General features: G+C 42.7%; 1 protein-coding gene across 4 annotated transcripts in view; it reads right to left on the reverse strand.

Annotated features, from left to right (window-relative positions):
- The window catches only part of LOC116613034, a 39,231-nt gene that overhangs the window by 15,459 nt on the left and 4,059 nt on the right, over positions 1-19,713 (reverse strand). Inside the window, exon 3 of one of the 4 annotated variants that reach the window (XR_004294062.2) lies at positions 4,662-5,572. The exons of the other annotated variants lie outside the window; for them this stretch is intronic. The gene's annotated coding sequence lies outside the window, so the exon portion shown is untranslated. Of the gene's footprint in view, positions 1-4,661; positions 5,573-19,713 lie in introns of those variants that run through there. 4 annotated transcript variants of the gene reach the window in all.

Raw genomic sequence — 19,713 nt, forward strand, 5'->3', positions numbered from 1 at the left:
TTATCGGGGGTAATTTCCCGATGCGAAGGCATAACAAGAAACGCGATTTCATATTTCATTTGGAATTAAGGATAAGGGTTTCGCAGTGCGTAGGCCACTTTATCCCGGAGGTACTCTCTAACATGGATAGGATCGATCGTCAAATTACAGTATTGCGAGATACGCAAAGGATGCCTTGCCTGAGGCGACACAATGATTGCTGGTAATAGGTGTGATGGTGCTTCGATGGTTTAATAGATCTAAGGACGAGTTCTAGAGAGTGCAATCGCTTACTGTGAAGCGGCTAATAGGCCAAATAACAAAAGATAGGCATAACCGGCGATACAAATTTTAACAAGCTTTTATGGCTGGCGGTAGTGTAGGTATCGCAACAGACTCGAGTGATACCAAGCCGGAGACTTAGAGCCTGTAACAAAACTAATAGGCTCCAAATATTCTGCATTTCGTGGCAAAAAGCTTAAATTCCTTTGTAATTCCACTAAGTCTTTTATCTAGACTATGGGCAACCGGGAGAGTTTAAGTTAAGACGAGCTAATCCGATCGATCGAAGCCTGTGTAGCTCGCCTTCCACTCGGTGATAAGGAGTGGTCTTCACCAAGAGCGTAAATATTCTGCATTTCGTGGCAAAAAGCTTAAATTCCTTTGTAATTCCACTAAGTCTTTTATCTAGACTATGGGCAACCGGGAGAGTTTAAGTTAAGACGAGCTAATCCGATCGATCGAAGCCTGTGTAGCTCGCCTTCCACTCGGTGATAAGGAGTGGTCTTCACCAAGAGCGTGTTAAAGCTGATGAGAGCACGCAGAGTCGGGGCAAATGAGCTTCCTCCGAAAAACGAAATCGAAACACGAGAAGATTGTTGAGATTGTAATCTTTATAGTTTCATCAGGGTAAATATGCTACGCACTTTACTGTATAGGAGGGGCCCATACCAGAGATCAATGAGCATGCGGCTGGGGCGCTAATAGTAAAAGTGCTTTCCAATAACAAAGAGATTGATTCTATAAACATGTGCACACTGGCCGCAAAGCCTGACCGTGTAGTTCGTGCAGTGTGGTAGCCACAAATGTGAAACCTTAAACCTGTTCAAAACTTATAAAACCGCAATGCTCTTAAATCTTCCGTCCCTTTAGTGGCTGATGAGCGTGAAACTCGAAAACAAAAGAAGCTCTCATACGAGCCTAAAAGTGCAAAGCATCTGTTTTTTCACGCTTCGCACTCGCTCGAAATATCCACCAAGCGCTGTTCCAGGGTTTTACCCACGCTAAATTTGAGCAGGAAGACAAAAATAAATCGCTGAAACGAGTAATACAAATGTGCAGTACCGCAAAGTATACACATTGGTGTGTAGTTATCAATATTTCACGCTGGCGGCGCCATTAGTCTGGAGTAGGCACTTGTTTTGAAAAACTCCGACTCCACCTTCATCGTTTACCTGACAGCAAAAAAAACTTGGTCAAATGAGCTGTCGACAGCAGGGCCGCGCTCCAATGTTATGTCTTCGACAGGTTAACGTATGGCTATACGTCGTTCCACTGCTGTGGAATCTACCAAGCTTTCGCAGCTTTTTTTACCTCAAAAACAAGAAAAACTAAACAAAAGCAAAGCAGAGGTACTAAGCTGTTGGCATTTGTAATGAACTGGGGTGCAAGGAGTAATGTCAAATGCGGTTGGCGTAGGACCAAATTTGCGCGAGCGAAAAAACCTCAAAGAATCTTCGGGCGTTCGGCAATTTATTAAAGCTGGCGCATAGACAAAGGAAACAATAGTAAAAGTGTGGTCTAACCAGAGGTTTGCAATAAAACCAGGCGATGCACGCCTGCTACCGGCCGGTTCATTGCTTAGTACATGTTCGGTTGACCAAGCTTGCCGCCGGCGGCGTCTGTACCTTCACGCTTAAATGTCAAACTCAAAGGGTTTATCTATGGCGCACTATTCGGTACACCTCAATACTTAAATAACTATGAATTTAATACACAACGAAAACCGATCTGACGATAACATATTGCTGATAGGTTTATTGAAATCAAGAAAAGGAGTCCCCAGTTTGCGGTGTGGAGTTTAGTGTGACGCAGCAGTAAATAAAGTATGTCCGCTTGCTATTATCGTGTCTTCACGAGGTATCAGCAACAATTAGCATCGATAGCAACATGCCCTTATCGGCCAGCCTTCCATATATTCACCTCGTGAGGTATGGGGACATCCTCATCCGTTATCTAAAGTAAGCGGACTTACAATTCGCGCCCTGAAAATTACAATGTCTGAAAAATACTGAATTTTTCACTTAGAAGTATTCACCTGTATCATCTTTCGTGGCGTTTTTTAATCTAAATTAGTAAGAAAATACTGCGAATAAAGCTTGCGAAATCGTCAAATAAGTGTAATGTCAGTCGTGGTTTCGTCCTTTGCGATTGCAGCAGGAAAGGTGGACAAATAGTGCAGTGTGTCGGGAGAGGATAGCGGTGGGGGAATACCGGTGATCTAGACCTGTCCCCCTACAGCTGATGCTAGCAAAACAACCAGCTGAGCCAAACAAAAAACAATCCAACCTTCTAACCTCTAAAAAAATGCAAAATTCTAAAGGCACGCAAAAGGCGTCAAATTTCGTCTCTGTGGCATCTACAGGCTTACCTAACTTAGAAAAGGGAAGGGATCTGCCCAGGGAAGGGGCTATTAAGGGCCCTAAATTGCCCCGCGTTTGTTCCAATGTAAATGTATCATAACTTGGCTAAGAATCGCTCAGGCTTCGAACAAATCTAATATGTTTTTATTACTATTTTACCAGCATGCGAGGCTCAAGTGCTCTGTCATTCATCGCCAAACTTTTATTATCCATCGTGCCACCTGTTTTAAATATTTGGCCAGAGGAAAAAAAATACTTCCATCTTTATTGCCAATGAATGTCCATCAAATCTCTCAATTTGAAAGAAGATCCTTTGCAAGTACGCTGTCCTTCTGTTGGCTCTATAGAATGATCGAATAAAGCGTGCCGTACAAAGAAATAAATGCGTCAGTTTGTTGTGATTGTTGTTTTGACGGTCGCTTTAACGGGTGATCCATAGAGCCGTCCACACTTTGGATCACTCACTGGGCGACAGTATCTCCCTTGTCAACGGGTGTTTAATAAGGAAAGCAAGTTGAAAGAATAAAAGAAGACAAAGACCGCCAACAAATCACTAATTACATGTTGCTTTTGCTGGTTTTCTTGTCAAGAAAAGACGCCCTTTGCATGAGTTTTAGTCGATTACTCGAAGAAAGCAAATGGCCGATTTCATGCTAAAGAAAAAAAAATATTTAGCCGCAAAAATGAAATATGTTTTATTCTTAGAAAGAAAATTGACGATAACACGTAAATTAAAGCGAACTTGTTGAAGTTGCCACCTCTGCAGGCACGATAGATTGGTCGGTGAGAAGAGCCTGAGAACCATCAATTGTCTAGGCAAAGGGAAATAAATTAAAGCAAGAATATTTTATTTTTCTACACGACGAGCTTCCAGTAGGTTAACAAACTGCCTTCGTTATACAGAACAAATTAATCACAAGGGATTCCATACATACCATTTAAAAATACAGTGAAATAACACCAACAAAGAACCCTGCCATTAGCGCCGGGCTAACAATATAAAATAAACTTGTGGTTTTCCCTTTCGCCAAGATGGGCACATTAAAGTCTAATATGGCGCTAGACCGACTAAGCTAGCCTTTTGGAATGGATGCACCAATCAAACAAACTAGTTACAGAATGCGGCTACACACTTATTTTGTTGACGACTTTACATGATATTTTATTAGTCTGAAACAAAATATTGATCAAACGTTAAGTAAAAGGACAGCACGGAAAACGCTATGTAAGGGAATATCCATTTGCAAAATTGCCTTTAAAAGCAACAACAAATGATAATTCTAATTAGAATGGCGAACGAATGTCGGAGTGAATGGCGAAAAATCCCACTCAGTACAGGAATGAAAGAGTGAGGGGATTTGCTCCATTAACGAGAGAAAAACCGCTACTTTCCTCATAATCACCAACACATTTAAATCACCCAACTAAATACAGCTCCAAAAAAAAAAAAAAACAGATATCTCCCTTCAAACAGCAAGGTCAAAAAGCTATGGTTAGCGAGTATTTGATATTAGTTTTTTCTTTTGGATCATTCGTAAGAAATGACCTAAAGAGACACTTGTAATACATCAGCTATCACTGGTTATCGTCTAAAAGTCCCGCCTTAGGGGAATATTTCTAAATTCGCTATATGTGCAGCTTAAATCGACCCTTAGCTCGAATAGTGCTAGAGATAACGAACAACTCCACGCTACACTAAATTAACAAGAAATTCTCAACAACAAAAAAAGCGATGGATTATACATAGCTTTCTACGTCTTCTATCTAGAATTTCAGGCATTTATTTTGACCTCAATTCCAAGGGTTTACGCAAAGGTTTTGTAACTAAGATCAAAACAGTAATAATGACAATAAAAGAGCAGCAAGTACAAGCTGGAGACAGCTTTCAGAACCACAAAACCCCTAAGCTTAGTTTATTAAGCACCGCCAGGTCATACGAAAAAGACGCACAAGCCCCACAAAACCCCTAAGCCCAGTTTATAAAGCACCGCCAGGTCATACGAAAAAGACGCACAAGCCCTTATACACAAGCCTAAAACATGAAATCACGGGTCCTTCTTTGCAAAATTTTTAACAAGACCATAAGTATTGTATCTACATCATAAGATACATATATCTATATCTTTTGATCGTGGAAAACTCCCCGCTAGGCTGAGTGTCTCCCAATTTTTGATAGGGCGTGATATGTCAAGGTCTTCATTTTTTCCCCTTCTAGTTCAAAACGTGTTTTCTCTTTACCAAACCCATGTTAGCCCAATGCCAATAGCGCAGTACAAACAGAGTGACGGACGCTTCCGATCGCAGACTAATAAAGTTTAACCAAGTAATTAGGAGATGGAGCAATATGTGGCGCTCTATTGACATTCGCCAATCTTACAGCGAGATCCTCTCATAAACCTCTGACAGATGGAGTCTCTCTGAGGAAAATACAGCTTGCCAGTGACGTGGTTCCTTCCTCGAAACTCTTGGAACATTTACCAACTACGGTGGATCCGGATGAGGGTGACCGTCCCATGTGGATTACCCGCTACACGTCACATCTCATGACGTCTCATGCCTATATTTCATTAGTAGATTCCCTATCCAGGGGGTGACAAGGCAGCCCCGAGGTTTAGCGCGTTGCACGCCAAACTGGTTCGTTAATTTTGCAAGTTGTCCAAGCTAGTGTCAGTGAGTGAGAGCGGTGGTAGATCCACGCGCAAAGCAGTGTACTCCATTGATGACAATGACATCATTGTCACACAGGTGGGGTACGCTAGAACAATACCGACAGCAGTTTGATTAAAGTCTCTCCCTGTTGGGAAATCCGTGGGGATTCACTAATATAGTCGAGCTAAGCTGAGCCGGGGCTTCTATCCTACCCTCTGTACCAAGTTATTTGACTTTGTAACAATCATGTTTGTTTAATTTGGCTTCGTGGGAACTGTCCGGGCAAGATGACAAGGCACGGGCTGGGGAGAAATTAAAAATATTATACAAAAAGGGAAAAAAACATGAGGCGACTTGAGCCGCGAGTTTAAATTTACTTTGTATGTTTTAGGAGAAACTTAATTAAAATTTATATTTCTAATAATTTTGGCAAAGTAAATTGAACAGTTTATCTCCTTATGCATACACTGTTTGTAAACACACATTTGTATTGGCCCGGGGGATGGAAGAATCTAAACCATTTTTGATCAGCTTACACTAACATAATCCTCTGTTTATACAGGCCATTTTCTTGCCTAACCTTTACACCGCAGGCTTGCTAATCCTGGCGAACCTAAACACACTCACTCTAATTCCCCTAGCTTCGTTAACTTTCCCGAACCGCCATATATTTTTCAGATTACTTTTTCTTATTGAAACCTCTTTTTTCTACCGACATAATTACGATGATGAACGCCTTTTTTTATCATATAGGATAATCTTCACTAAACGCTTGCGTATTTGCGACTAGATTCTTAGGCCCGTTACGCGCTGCCGTACACACCCAGGTTAGGAAATTCCCTCGGGACAGACCAAATAACTGACAGGCCTAGCTCTTACTAACTTGTCCATTCTTAAAAGCGGGGAGGCATTCTAACCATCTTACAAGAGGTAGTTCGTTTTGTCATATACGTCCGCATTAGTTAATGTTTCTCTGGGAGTTCATTACGCTCGGTCAAAGCAAACAGTTTACAAAAGAATGTCCGTAATATAGGCATATCAGAAGTGATGTGACTTCCTTGTTTGCCGACTAGCGGATGACTAAGTGTGGCTTCTTTCTTTTCTTTTTATATGATGAAATTAAGCGAACCCATCTGTCGGTGTTCCCATCCAACCCGAATAACGACACAATTGGACAGTCTCAAGAGTTCAGGGATATGGGAAAATAATTGCTTTTGCGGCGACCGTATGAAACGCCAGGCTTAGGGACAAGGCCTCATTACAACACGGCCTGACTGGATAGAGATCTTTGCGTATTCGTAATTGATTTACGATAATAATAATAAAGAAAGAAGTGTTTTAACACTTAAAAGACTTCATCCCCGCATAGCCGAGAAGAGCCTGTTCTCCCTCGGTATCTCTAGATGAGGCGAAACGCCGGGCGCGACTAATATACCCAAACAATAACAATTAACGCCAGACTTTCGTCACTTTGTCGGGCGAGTCGTTAATGGGTATTACCAACGATCAACTGGATATCGCTTTCATTGGTTTGTTTTGCGCACCCGATGCTGTAATGAATATCACGCAAAAGAAACACCATGTTTAGATATTTGTGCTTCACGACATGTCACATTGTTCCGGGGTATTTGTCTACGGTCAAGCGCTATCGTGAATGAAGTGCACTGTAAAACGACGCGGGCTTTGCCTCATTTGGAAGGCTTTGTAGCAAACAATTGAGTTGGTCTCTACTGACATGCTGAGTGTGTTGCATGTAACGAGACAAGGCCTCCTGCGTAAACAGTTTACTTTCTCGGCTTAAGCCGCTTGTTTAATTACAATATATAGATGTCTGGGGCAAGCTGTTGGACTGAGTTTCGGAAGCAGTTTTATTACTCTATTTCTCTCTTTTGTGTGAGAAAGGAAAAGAGACGATGTTCACGCATCAAAAGAGCAATATCAGAACTCAGCGCTAATCGAAATGGTACAATCTGCGAAAGCGGGCGAAAGACTAATGGCCTTTTCAATTATTGTATAGCATTTTTTTCTCAGATAATCGTAGATAGATCGTGATGGTGATAAACTTTGGTTAATAGCCGGAAGCTCTTCGCACGGACGTGTGAAAGATAGGGCGCCCTGGCACAAATACTACAACGCGATTACTAATATCGGACGGAATGAGATAATATCTAAAAATGAAAATCCCTCTAAACACTGACAAACATAAAAACCTAATAAAATGCGTGACATTTTGATCGAATTCCATTTACATAATCTCCTTAGTGCATTATGGAGGCGTTTTGTGCGATCAACAAATTAAACTTTGTGATTGTCATTTATAGAACTATTTGGTTAATAAGGGAGATGGCGTGACGACACGAAAAGGTTATAAGGGAAATATGGCGTAACGACACGGAGTTCGTGACGTTAATAAAACTGCGTAATCATCGAGAGGGAACCCGTGACATCAAGTGCGCAAGTCATTTCGAGCAAATAATCTTAATAATCGGGAAAATATATCCTAATTGATTCATTTTCTTAAGATGCTGCTTTCTTATAGTATAAAGAATTCTTTATAAAAGTATATAGAGGAAGTGCGTGTAGAAGCAAGACTGAGAAAATACTTACAGGCTTACGTGCGCACACAGCGCACACATAATAGGAAATCACGATATCAAGGGTATAGCAAGGTGCTTATACTTGGCTCATCTAAGGCTAAAGTGCCTTTCTCTCTACTACTAGGGCTGCATCCTTGGTCCGTTAATCTTCCTGGTCTATATCAATGACCTTGCAGGGTGTCTTAAGCCTTCTAAAAGTCATGTGTATGCAGTATCGTGCTTACACTTGGTTCATCTAAGGCTAAAGTGCCTTTCTCTCTACTACTAGGGCTGCATCCTTGGTCCGTTACTATTCCTGGTCTATATCAATGACCTTGCAGGGTGTCTTAAGCCTTCTAAAAGTCATGTGTATGCAGTATCGTGCTTATACTTGGCTCATCTAAGGCTAAAGTGCCTTTCTCTCTACTACTAGGGCTGCATCCTTGGTCCGTTACTATTCCTGGTCTATATCAATGACCTTGCAGGGTGTTTTAAGCCTTCTAAAAGTCATGTGTATGCAGTATCGTGCATACACTTGGTTCATCTAAGGCTAAAGTGCCTTTCTCTCTACTACTAGGGCTGCATCCTAGGTCCGTTACTATTCCTGGTCTATATCAATGACCTTGCAGGGTGTCTTAAGCCTTCTAAAAGTCATGTGTATGCAGTATCGTGCTTACACTTGGTTCATCTAAGGCTAAAGTGCCTTTCTCTCTACTACTAGGGCTGCATCCTTGGTCCGTTACTCTTTCTGGTCTATATCAATGACCTTGCAGGGTGTCTTAAGCCTTCTAAAAGTCATGTGTATGCAGTATCGTGCTTACACTTGGTTCATCTAAGGCTAAAGTGCCTTTCTCTCTACTACAAGGGCAGCATCCTAGGTCCGTTACTATTCCTGGTCTATATCAATGACCTTGCAGGGTGTCTTAAGCCTTCTAAAAGTCATGTGTATGCAGTATCGTGCATACACTTGGTTCATCTAAGGCTAAAGTGCCTTTCTCTCTACTACTAGGGCTGCATCCTTGGTCCGTTACTATTCCTGGTCTATATCAATGACCTTGCAGGGTGTTTTAAGCCTTCTAAAAGTCATGTGTATGCAGTATCGTGCATACACTTGGTTCATCTAAGGCTAAAGTGCCTTTCTCTCTACTACTAGGGCTGCATCCTTGGTCCGTTAATCTTCCTGGTCTAAATCAATGACCTTGCAGGGTGTCTTAAGCCTTTTAAAAGTCATGTGTATGCAGTATCGTGCATACACTTGGTTCATCTAAGGCTAAAGTGCCTTTCTCTCTACTACTAGGGCTGCATCCTTGGTCCGTTACTATTCCTGGTCTATATCAATGACCTTGCAGGGTGTTTTAAGCCTTCTAAAAGTCATGTGTATGCAGTATCGTGCATACACTTGGTTCATCTAAGGCTAAAGTGCCTTTCTCTCTACTACTAGGGCTGCATCCTTGGTCCGTTAATCTTCCTGGTCTAAATCAATGACCTTGCAGGGTGTCTTAAGCCTTTTAAAAGTCATGTGTATGCAGTATCGTGCATACACTTGGTTCATCTAAGGCTAAAGTGCCTTTCTCTCTACTACTAGGGCTGCATCCTTGGTCCGTTACTCTTCCTGGTCTATATCAATGACCTTGCAGGGTGTCTTAAGCCTTCTAAAAGTCATGTGTATGCAGTATCGTGCTTACACTTGGTTCATCTAAGGCTAAAGTGCCTTTCTCTCTACTACTAGGGCTGCATCCTTGGTCCGTTACTATTCCTGGTCTATATCAATGACCTTGCAGGGTGTCTTAAGCCTTCTAAAAGTCATGTGTATGCAGTATCGTGCATACACTTGGCTCTTCTAAGGCTAAAGTGCCTTTCTCTCTACTACTAGGGCTGCATCCTTGGTCCGTTACTCTTTCTGGTCTATATCAATGACCTTGCAGGGTGTCTTAAGCCTTCTAAAAGTCATGTGTATGCAGTATCGTGCATACACTTGGTTCATCTAAGGCTAAAGTGCCTTTCTCTCTACTACTAGGGCTGCATCCTTGGTCCGTTACTATTCCTGGTCTATATCAATGACCTTGCAGGGTGTCTTAAGCCTTCTAAAAGTCATGTGTATGCAGTATCGTGCTTACACTTGGTTCATCTAAGGCTAAAGTGCCTTTCTCTCTACTATTAGGGATGCATCCTTGGTCCGTTACTATTCCTGGTCTATATCAATGACCTTGCAGGGTGTCTTAAGCCTTCTAAAAGTCATGTGTATGCAGTATCGTGCTTACACTTGGTTCATCTAAGGCTAAAGTGCCTTTCTCTCTACTACTAGGGCTGCATCCTTGGTCCGTTACTATTCCTGGTCTAAATCAATGACCTTGCAGGGTGTCTCAAGCCTTCTAAAAGTCATGTGTATGCAGTATCGTGCTTACACTTGGTTCATCTAAGGCTAAAGTGCCTTTCTCTCTACTACTAGGGCTGCATCCTTGGTCCGTTACTATTCCTGGTCTAAATCAATGACCTTGCAGGGTGTCTTAAGCCTTCTAAAAGTCATGTGTATGCAGTATCGTGCGTACACTTGGTTCATCTAAGGCTAAAGTGCCTTTCTCTCTACTACTAGGGCTGCATCCTTGGTCCGTTACTATTCCTGGTCTATATCAATGACCTTGCAGGGTGTCTTAAGCCTTCTAAAAGTCATGTGTATGCAGTATCGTGCTTACACTTGGTTCATCTAAGGCTAAAGTGCCTTTCTCTCTACTACTAGGGCTGCATCCTTGGTCCGTTACTATTCCTGGTCTAAATCAATGACTTTGCAGGGTGTCTTAAGCCTTCTAAAAGTCATGTGTATGCAGTATCGTGCTTACACTTGGTTCATCTAAGGCTAAAGTGCCTTTCTCTCTACTACTAGGGCTGCATCCTTGGTCCGTTACTATTCCTGGTCTAAATCAATGACCTTGCAGGGTGTCTTAAGCCTTCTAAAAGTCATGTGTATGCAGTATCGTGCGTACACTTGGTTCATCTAAGGCTAAAGTGCCTTTCTCTCTACTACTAGGGCTGCATCCTTGGTCCGTTACTATTCCTGGTCTATATCAATGACCTTGCAGGGTGTCTTAAGCCTTCTAAAAGTCATGTGTATGCAGTATCGTGCTTACACTTGGTTCATCTAAGGCTAAAGTGCCTTTCTCTCTACTACTAGGGCTGCATCCTTGGTCCGTTACTATTCCTGGTCTAAATCAATGACCTTGCAGGGTGTCTTAAGCCTTCTAAAAGTCATGTGTATGCAGTATCGTGCTTACACTTGGTTCATCTAAGGCTAAAGTGCCTTTCTCTCTACTACTAGGGCTGCATCCTAGGTCCGTTACTCTTCCTGGTCTAAATCAATGACCTTGCAGGGTGTCTTAAGCCTTCTAAAAGTCATGTGTATGCAGTATCGTGCATACACTTGGCTCTTCTAAGGCTAAAGTGCCTTTCTCTCTACTACTAGGGCTGCATCCTTGGTCCGTTACTATTCCTGGTCTATATCAATGACCTTGCAGGGTGTCTTAAGCCTTCTAAAAGTCATGTGTATGCAGTATCGTGCTTACACTTGGTTCATCTAAGGCTAAAGTGCCTTTCTCTCTACTACTAGGGCTGCATCCTTGGTCCGTTACTATTCCTGGTCTAAATCAATGACCTTGCAGGGTGTCTCAAGCCTTCTAAAAGTCATGTGTATGCAGTATCGTGCTTACACTTGGTTCATCTAAGGCTAAAGTGCCTTTCTCTCTACTACTAGGGCTGCATCCTTGGTCCGTTACTATTCCTGGTCTAAATCAATGACCTTGCAGGGTGTCTTAAGCCTTCTAAAAGTCATGTGTATGCAGTATCGTGCGTACACTTGGTTCATCTAAGGCTAAAGTGCCTTTCTCTCTACTACTAGGGCTGCATCCTTGGTCCGTTACTATTCCTGGTCTATATCAATGACCTTGCAGGGTGTCTTAAGCCTTCTAAAAGTCATGTGTATGCAGTATCGTGCATACACTTGGCTCTTCTAAGGCTAAAGTGCCTTTCTCTCTACTACTAGGGCTGCATCCTTGGTCCGTTACTCTTTCTGGTCTATATCAATGACCTTGCAGGGTGTCTTAAGCCTTCTAAAAGTCATGTGTATGCAGTATCGTGCTTACACTTGGTTCATCTAAGGCTAAAGTGCCTTTCTCTCTACTACTAGGGCTGCATCCTTGGTCCGTTACTATTCCTGGTCTAAATCAATGACCTTGCAGGGTGTCTTAAGCCTTCTAAAAGTCATGTGTATGCAGTATCGTGCATACACTTGGTTCATCTAAGGCTAAAGTGCCTTTCTCTCTACTACTAGGGCTGCATCCTTGGTCCGTTACTATTCCTGGTCTATATCAATGACCTTGCAGGGTGTTTTAAGCCTTCTAAAAGTCATGTGTATGCAGTATCGTGCATACACTTGGTTCATCTAAGGCTAAAGTGCCTTTCTCTCTACTACTAGGGCTGCATCCTTGGTCCGTTAATCTTCCTGGTCTAAATCAATGACCTTGCAGGGTGTCTTAAGCCTTTTAAAAGTCATGTGTATGCAGTATCGTGCATACACTTGGTTCATCTAAGGCTAAAGTGCCTTTCTCTCTACTACTAGGGCTGCATCCTTGGTCCGTTACTATTCCTGGTCTATATCAATGACCTTGCAGGGTGTCTTAAGCCTTCTAAAAGTCATGTGTATGCAGTATCGTGCATACACTTGGCTCTTCTAAGGCTAAAGTGCCTTTCTCTCTACTACTAGGGCTGCATCCTTGGTCCGTTACTCTTTCTGGTCTATATCAATGACCTTGCAGGGTGTCTTAAGCCTTCTAAAAGTCATGTGTATGCAGTATCGTGCTTACACTTGGTTCATCTAAGGCTAAAGTGCCTTTCTCTCTACTACTAGGGCTGCATCCTTGGTCCGTTACTATTCCTGGTCTAAATCAATGACCTTGCAGGGTGTCTTAAGCCTTCTAAAAGTCATGTGTATGCAGTATCGTGCATACACTTGGTTCATCTAAGGCTAAAGTGCCTTTCTCTCTACTACTAGGGCTGCATCCTTGGTCCGTTACTATTCCTGGTCTATATCAATGACCTTGCAGGGTGTCTTAAGCCTTCTAAAAGTCATGTGTATGCAGTATCGTGCTTACACTTGGTTCATCTAAGGCTAAAGTGCCTTTCTCTCTACTATTAGGGATGCATCCTTGGTCCGTTACTATTCCTGGTCTATATCAATGACCTTGCAGGGTGTCTTAAGCCTTCTAAAAGTCATGTGTATGCAGTATCGTGCTTACACTTGGTTCATCTAAGGCTAAAGTGCCTTTCTCTCTACTACTAGGGCTGCATCCTTGGTCCGTTACTATTCCTGGTCTAAATCAATGACCTTGCAGGGTGTCTCAAGCCTTCTAAAAGTCATGTGTATGCAGTATCGTGCTTACACTTGGTTCATCTAAGGCTAAAGTGCCTTTCTCTCTACTACTAGGGCTGCATCCTTGGTCCGTTACTATTCCTGGTCTAAATCAATGACCTTGCAGGGTGTCTTAAGCCTTCTAAAAGTCATGTGTATGCAGTATCGTGCGTACACTTGGTTCATCTAAGGCTAAAGTGCCTTTCTCTCTACTACTAGGGCTGCATCCTTGGTCCGTTACTATTCCTGGTCTATATCAATGACCTTGCAGGGTGTCTTAAGCCTTCTAAAAGTCATGTGTATGCAGTATCGTGCTTACACTTGGTTCATCTAAGGCTAAAGTGCCTTTCTCTCTACTACTAGGGCTGCATCCTTGGTCCGTTACTATTCCTGGTCTAAATCAATGACTTTGCAGGGTGTCTTAAGCCTTCTAAAAGTCATGTGTATGCAGTATCGTGCTTACACTTGGTTCATCTAAGGCTAAAGTGCCTTTCTCTCTACTACTAGGGCTGCATCCTTGGTCCGTTACTATTCCTGGTCTAAATCAATGACCTTGCAGGGTGTCTTAAGCCTTCTAAAAGTCATGTGTATGCAGTATCGTGCGTACACTTGGTTCATCTAAGGCTAAAGTGCCTTTCTCTCTACTACTAGGGCTGCATCCTTGGTCCGTTACTATTCCTGGTCTATATCAATGACCTTGCAGGGTGTCTTAAGCCTTCTAAAAGTCATGTGTATGCAGTATCGTGCTTACACTTGGTTCATCTAAGGCTAAAGTGCCTTTCTCTCTACTACTAGGGCTGCATCCTTGGTCCGTTACTATTCCTGGTCTAAATCAATGACCTTGCAGGGTGTCTTAAGCCTTCTAAAAGTCATGTGTATGCAGTATCGTGCTTACACTTGGTTCATCTAAGGCTAAAGTGCCTTTCTCTCTACTACTAGGGCTGCATCCTAGGTCCGTTACTCTTCCTGGTCTAAATCAATGACCTTGCAGGGTGTCTTAAGCCTTCTAAAAGTCATGTGTATGCAGTATCGTGCATACACTTGGCTCTTCTAAGGCTAAAGTGCCTTTCTCTCTACTACTAGGGCTGCATCCTTGGTCCGTTACTATTCCTGGTCTATATCAATGACCTTGCAGGGTGTCTTAAGCCTTCTAAAAGTCATGTGTATGCAGTATCGTGCTTACACTTGGTTCATCTAAGGCTAAAGTGCCTTTCTCTCTACTACTAGGGCTGCATCCTTGGTCCGTTACTATTCCTGGTCTAAATCAATGACCTTGCAGGGTGTCTCAAGCCTTCTAAAAGTCATGTGTATGCAGTATCGTGCTTACACTTGGTTCATCTAAGGCTAAAGTGCCTTTCTCTCTACTACTAGGGCTGCATCCTTGGTCCGTTACTATTCCTGGTCTAAATCAATGACCTTGCAGGGTGTCTTAAGCCTTCTAAAAGTCATGTGTATGCAGTATCGTGCGTACACTTGGTTCATCTAAGGCTAAAGTGCCTTTCTCTCTACTACTAGGGCTGCATCCTTGGTCCGTTACTATTCCTGGTCTATATCAATGACCTTGCAGGGTGTCTTAAGCCTTCTAAAAGTCATGTGTATGCAGTATCGTGCTTACACTTGGTTCATCTAAGGCTAAAGTGCCTTTCTCTTTACTACTAGGGCTGCATCCTTGGTCCGTTACTATTCCTGGTCTAAATCAATGACCTTGCAGGGTGTCTTAAGCCTTCTAAAAGTCATGTGTATGCAGTATCGTGCTTACACTTGGTTCATCTAAGGCTAAAGTGCCTTTCTCTCTACTACTAGGGCTGCATCCTAGGTCCGTTACTCTTCCTGGTCTAAATCAATGACCTTGCAGGGTGTCTTAAGCCTTCTAAAAGTCATGTGTATGCAGTATCGTGCATACACTTGGCTCTTCTAAGGCTAAAGTGCCTTTCTCTCTACTACTAGGGCTGCATCCTTGGTCCGTTACTATTCCTGGTCTATATCAATGACCTTGCAGGGTGTCTTAAGCCTTCTAAAAGTCATGTGTATGCAGTATCGTGCTTACACTTGGTTCATCTAAGGCTAAAGTGCCTTTCTCTCTACTACTAGGGCTGCATCCTAGGTCCGTTACTATTCCTGGTCTATATCAATGACCTTGCAGGGTGTCTTAAGCCTTCTAAAAGTCATGTGTATGCAGTATCGTGCTTACACTTGGTGCATCTAAGGCTAAAGTGCCTTTCTCTATACTACTAGGACTGCATCCTTGGTCCGTTACTCTTCCTGGTCTATATCAATGACCTTGCAGGGTGTCTCAAGCCTTCTAAAAGTAATGTGTATGCAGTATCGTGCTTACACTTGGTTCATCTAAGGCTAAAGTGCCTTTCTCTCTACTACTAGGGCTGCATCCTTGGTCCGTTACTATTCCTGGTCTATATCAATGACCTTGCAGGGTGTCTTAAGCCTTCTAAAAGTCATGTGTATGCAGTATCGTGCTTACACTTGGTTCATCTAAGGCTAAAGTGCCTTTCTCTCTACTACTAGGGCTGCATCCTTGGTCCGTTACTATTCCTGGTCTATATCAATGACCTTGCAGGGTGTCTTAAGCCTTCTAAAAGTCATGTGTATGCAGTATCGTGCTTACACTTGGTTCATCTAAGGCTAAAGTGCCTTTCTCTCTACTACTAGGGCTGCATCCTTGGTCCGTTACTCTTCCTGGTCTAAATCAATGACCTTGCAGGGTGTCTTAAGCCTTCTAAAAGTCATGTGTATGCAGTATCGTGCATAAGCTTGGTTCATCTAAGGCTAAAGAGCCTTTCTCTCTACTACTAGGGCTGCATCCTTGGTCCGTTACTATTCCTGGTCTATATCAATGACCTTGCAGGGTGTCTTAAGCCTTCTAAAAGTCATGTGTATGCAGTATCGTGCATACGCTTGGTTCATCTAAGGCTAAAGAGCCTTTCTCTCTACTACTAGGGCTGCATCCTTGGTCCGTTACTATTCCTGGTCTATATCAATGACCTTGCAGGGTGTCTCAAGCCTTCTAAAAGTCATGTGTATGCAGTATCGTGCTTACACTTGGTTCATCTAAGGCTAAAGAGCCTTTCTCTCTACTACTAGGGCTGCATCCTTGGTCCGTTACTATTCCTGGTCTATATCAATGACCTTGCAGGGTGTCTCAAGCCTTCTAAAAGTCATGTGTAGGCAGACGGCATAGTATTGAGTGCAGCCTCTACATCCAGTGCTAAACTCTGTTTAAAGATGAATAAGGACTTAAATAATGTTAAATAAAGGCTTTTAGAAAATAGACTTAGTTTAAATGTTGCAAAGACGGAGTATATGTTTCTTATTGACTGATTTTAAGTTATCGAGTTCAGGGAGGAGTCACTCAATTGAAATAAGGAATCAAGAAATTTGAGTGGAAACCGCCAAAATATTCAGGGGTTCGCTTTGATGAAAACAGAAAACAATTGTGTACTATTTACACTATATGGCCTGGAGGTAGGTAAGCCTGTGTGACCATACTCTACTATGTACTCCAACACTCTATGGCCTGGAAAGAGGTAAGCATGTATTACAATACTCAAGGGCGGATCCATACTCAGGGGGGGGGGGGGGGGAAAGGGTTTCAAGAAAAGGCCAGATTCAATGTTCTTCCATGTATTTTCTTATATCTTTTCTTTTCAAAGCCAAACATCTGAAAATAGGAGGACGGGGACAGCTCTGCCCTAAATCCGCCCCTGATAATCTAGTATGTACTAGGTAGGTAAGGCTGTTTGACCATACTCTAATATGTACTCTAACACTATATGGCCTGGAGGTAGATAAGACTGTGTTACCAGACTCTACTATGTACATCAACACTATATGGCCTGGAGGTAAGTAAGCCTGTGTTACCCTACTCTAGTATTTAATTCAACACTATATGGCCTGGAGGTAGGTAAGCCTGTGTGACCATACTCTAGTATTTAATTCATCACTATATGGCCTGGAGGTAGGTAAGGCTGTGTTACCATACTCTAGTATGTACTTTAACACTATATGGCCTGGAGGTAGGTAAGGCTGTGTTACCCTACTCTAGTATGTACTTCAACACTATATGGCCTGGCGTTAGGTAAGCCTGTGTTACCCTACTCTAATATGTACTCTAACACTATATGGCCTGGAGGTAGGTAAGCCTATGTTACCATACTCTAGTATGTACTCCAACACTCTATGGCTTGGAGGTAGATAAGCCTATGTGACCAGACTCTACTATGTACTTCAACACTATATGGCCTGGAGGTAGGTAAGCCTGTGTGACCATACTCTAGTATGTACTTCAACACTCTATGGCCTGGAGGTAGGTAAGCCTGTTTGACCATACTCTAGTATGTACTTCAACACTCTATGGCCTGGAGGTAGGTAAGCCTGTGTGACCAGACTCTACTATGTACATCAACACTATATGGCCTGGAGGTAGGTAAGCCTGTGTTACCATACTCTAGTATGTACTACAACACTATGGCCTGGAGGTAGGTAAGCCTGTGTTACCATACTCTAGTATGTACTTCAACACTCTATGGCCTGGAGGTAGGTAAGCCTGTGTGACCAGACTCTACTATGTACATCAACACTATATGGCCTGGAGGTAGGTAAGCCTGTGTTACCATACTCTAGTATGTACTACAACACTATGGCCTGGAGGTAGGTAAGCCTGTGTTACCATACTCTAGTATGTACTCCAACACTCTATGGCCTGGAGGTAGATAAGCCTGTGTTACCATACTCTAGTATGTACTACAACACTATATGGCCTGGAGGTAGGTAAGCCTGTTTGACCATACTCTAGTATGTACTACAACACTATATGGCCTGGAGGTAGGTAAGCCTGTGTTACCATACTCTACTATGTACTTCAACACTATATGGCCTGGAGGTAGATAAGCCTGTGTTACCCTACTCTAGTATGTACTTCAACACTAAATGGCCTGGCGTTAGGTAAGCCTGTGTTACCCTACTCTAGTATGTACTCTAACACTATATGGCCTGGAGGTAGGTAAGCCTGTGTTACCATACTCTATTATGTACTCCAACACTATATGGCCTGGAGGTAGGTAAGGCTGTGTGACCATACTCTAGTATGTACTACAACACTATATGGCCTGGAGGTAGGTAAGCCTGTGTGACCATACTCTATTATGTACTCTAACACTCTATGGCCTGGAGGTAGATAAGCCTGTGTGACCAGACTCTACTATGTACTACAACACTCTATGGCCTGGAGGTAGGTAAGCCTGTGTTACCATACTCTAGTATGTACTTCAACACTATATGGCCTGGAGGTAGGTAAGCCTGTGTTACCATACTCTAGTATGTACTCTAACACTATATGGCCTGGCGGTAGGTAAGCCTGTGTGACCATACTCTAGTATGTACTTCAACACTATATGGCCTGGAGGTAGGTAAGGCTGTGTGACCATACTCTAGTATGTACTACAACACTCTATGGCCTGGAGGTAGGTAAGCCTGTGTTACCATACTCTAGTATGTACTACAACACTATATGGCCTGGAGGTAGGTAAGCCTGTTTGACCATACTCTAGTATGTACTACAACACTATATGGCCTGGAGGTAGGTAAGCCTGTGTTACCATACTCTACTATGTACTTCAACACTATACGGCCTGGAGGTAGGTAAGCCTGTTTGACCATACTCTAGTATGTACTCTAACACTATATGGCCAGGAGGTAGGTAAGCCTGTGTGACCATACTCTAGTATGTACTCCAACACTCTATGGCCTGGAGGTAGGTAAGCCTGTGTTACCCTACTCTAGTATTTAATTCAACACTATATGGCCTGGAGGTAGGTAAGCCTGTGTGACCATACTCTAGTATTTAATTCATCACTATATGGCCTGGAGGTAGGTAAGGCTGTGTTACCATACTCTAGTATGTACTTTAACACTATATGGCCTGGCGGTAGGTAAGCCTGTGTGACCATACTCTAGTATGTACTACAACACTATATGGCCTGGAGGTAGGTAAGCCTGTGTGACCATACTCTAGTATGTACTACAACACTATACGGCCTGGAGGTAGGTAAGGCTGTGTTACCATACTCTAGTATGTACTCCAACAATATATGGCCTGGAGGTAGATAAGCCTGTGTTACCCTACTCTAGTATGTACTTCAACACTATATGGCCTGGAGGTAGGTAAGGCTGTGTTACCATACTCTAGTATGTACTCCAACACTATATGGCCTGGAGGTAGGTAAGCCTGTGTTACCCTACTCTAGTATGTACTTCAACACTATATGGCCTGGCGGTAGGTAAGCCTGTGTTACCCTACTCTAGTATGTACTTCAACACTATATGGCCTGGAGGTAGGTAAGCCTGTGTTACCATACTCTAGTATGTACTACAACACTCTATGGCCTGGAGGTAGGTAAGCCTGTGTGACGATACTCTAGTATGTACTACAACATTCTATGGCCTTGAGGTAAGT

Source organism: Nematostella vectensis, chromosome 2 (genome assembly GCF_932526225.1).
Source record: "Nematostella vectensis chromosome 2, jaNemVect1.1, whole genome shotgun sequence".
Taxonomy (NCBI): domain Eukaryota; kingdom Metazoa; phylum Cnidaria; class Anthozoa; order Actiniaria; family Edwardsiidae; genus Nematostella; species Nematostella vectensis.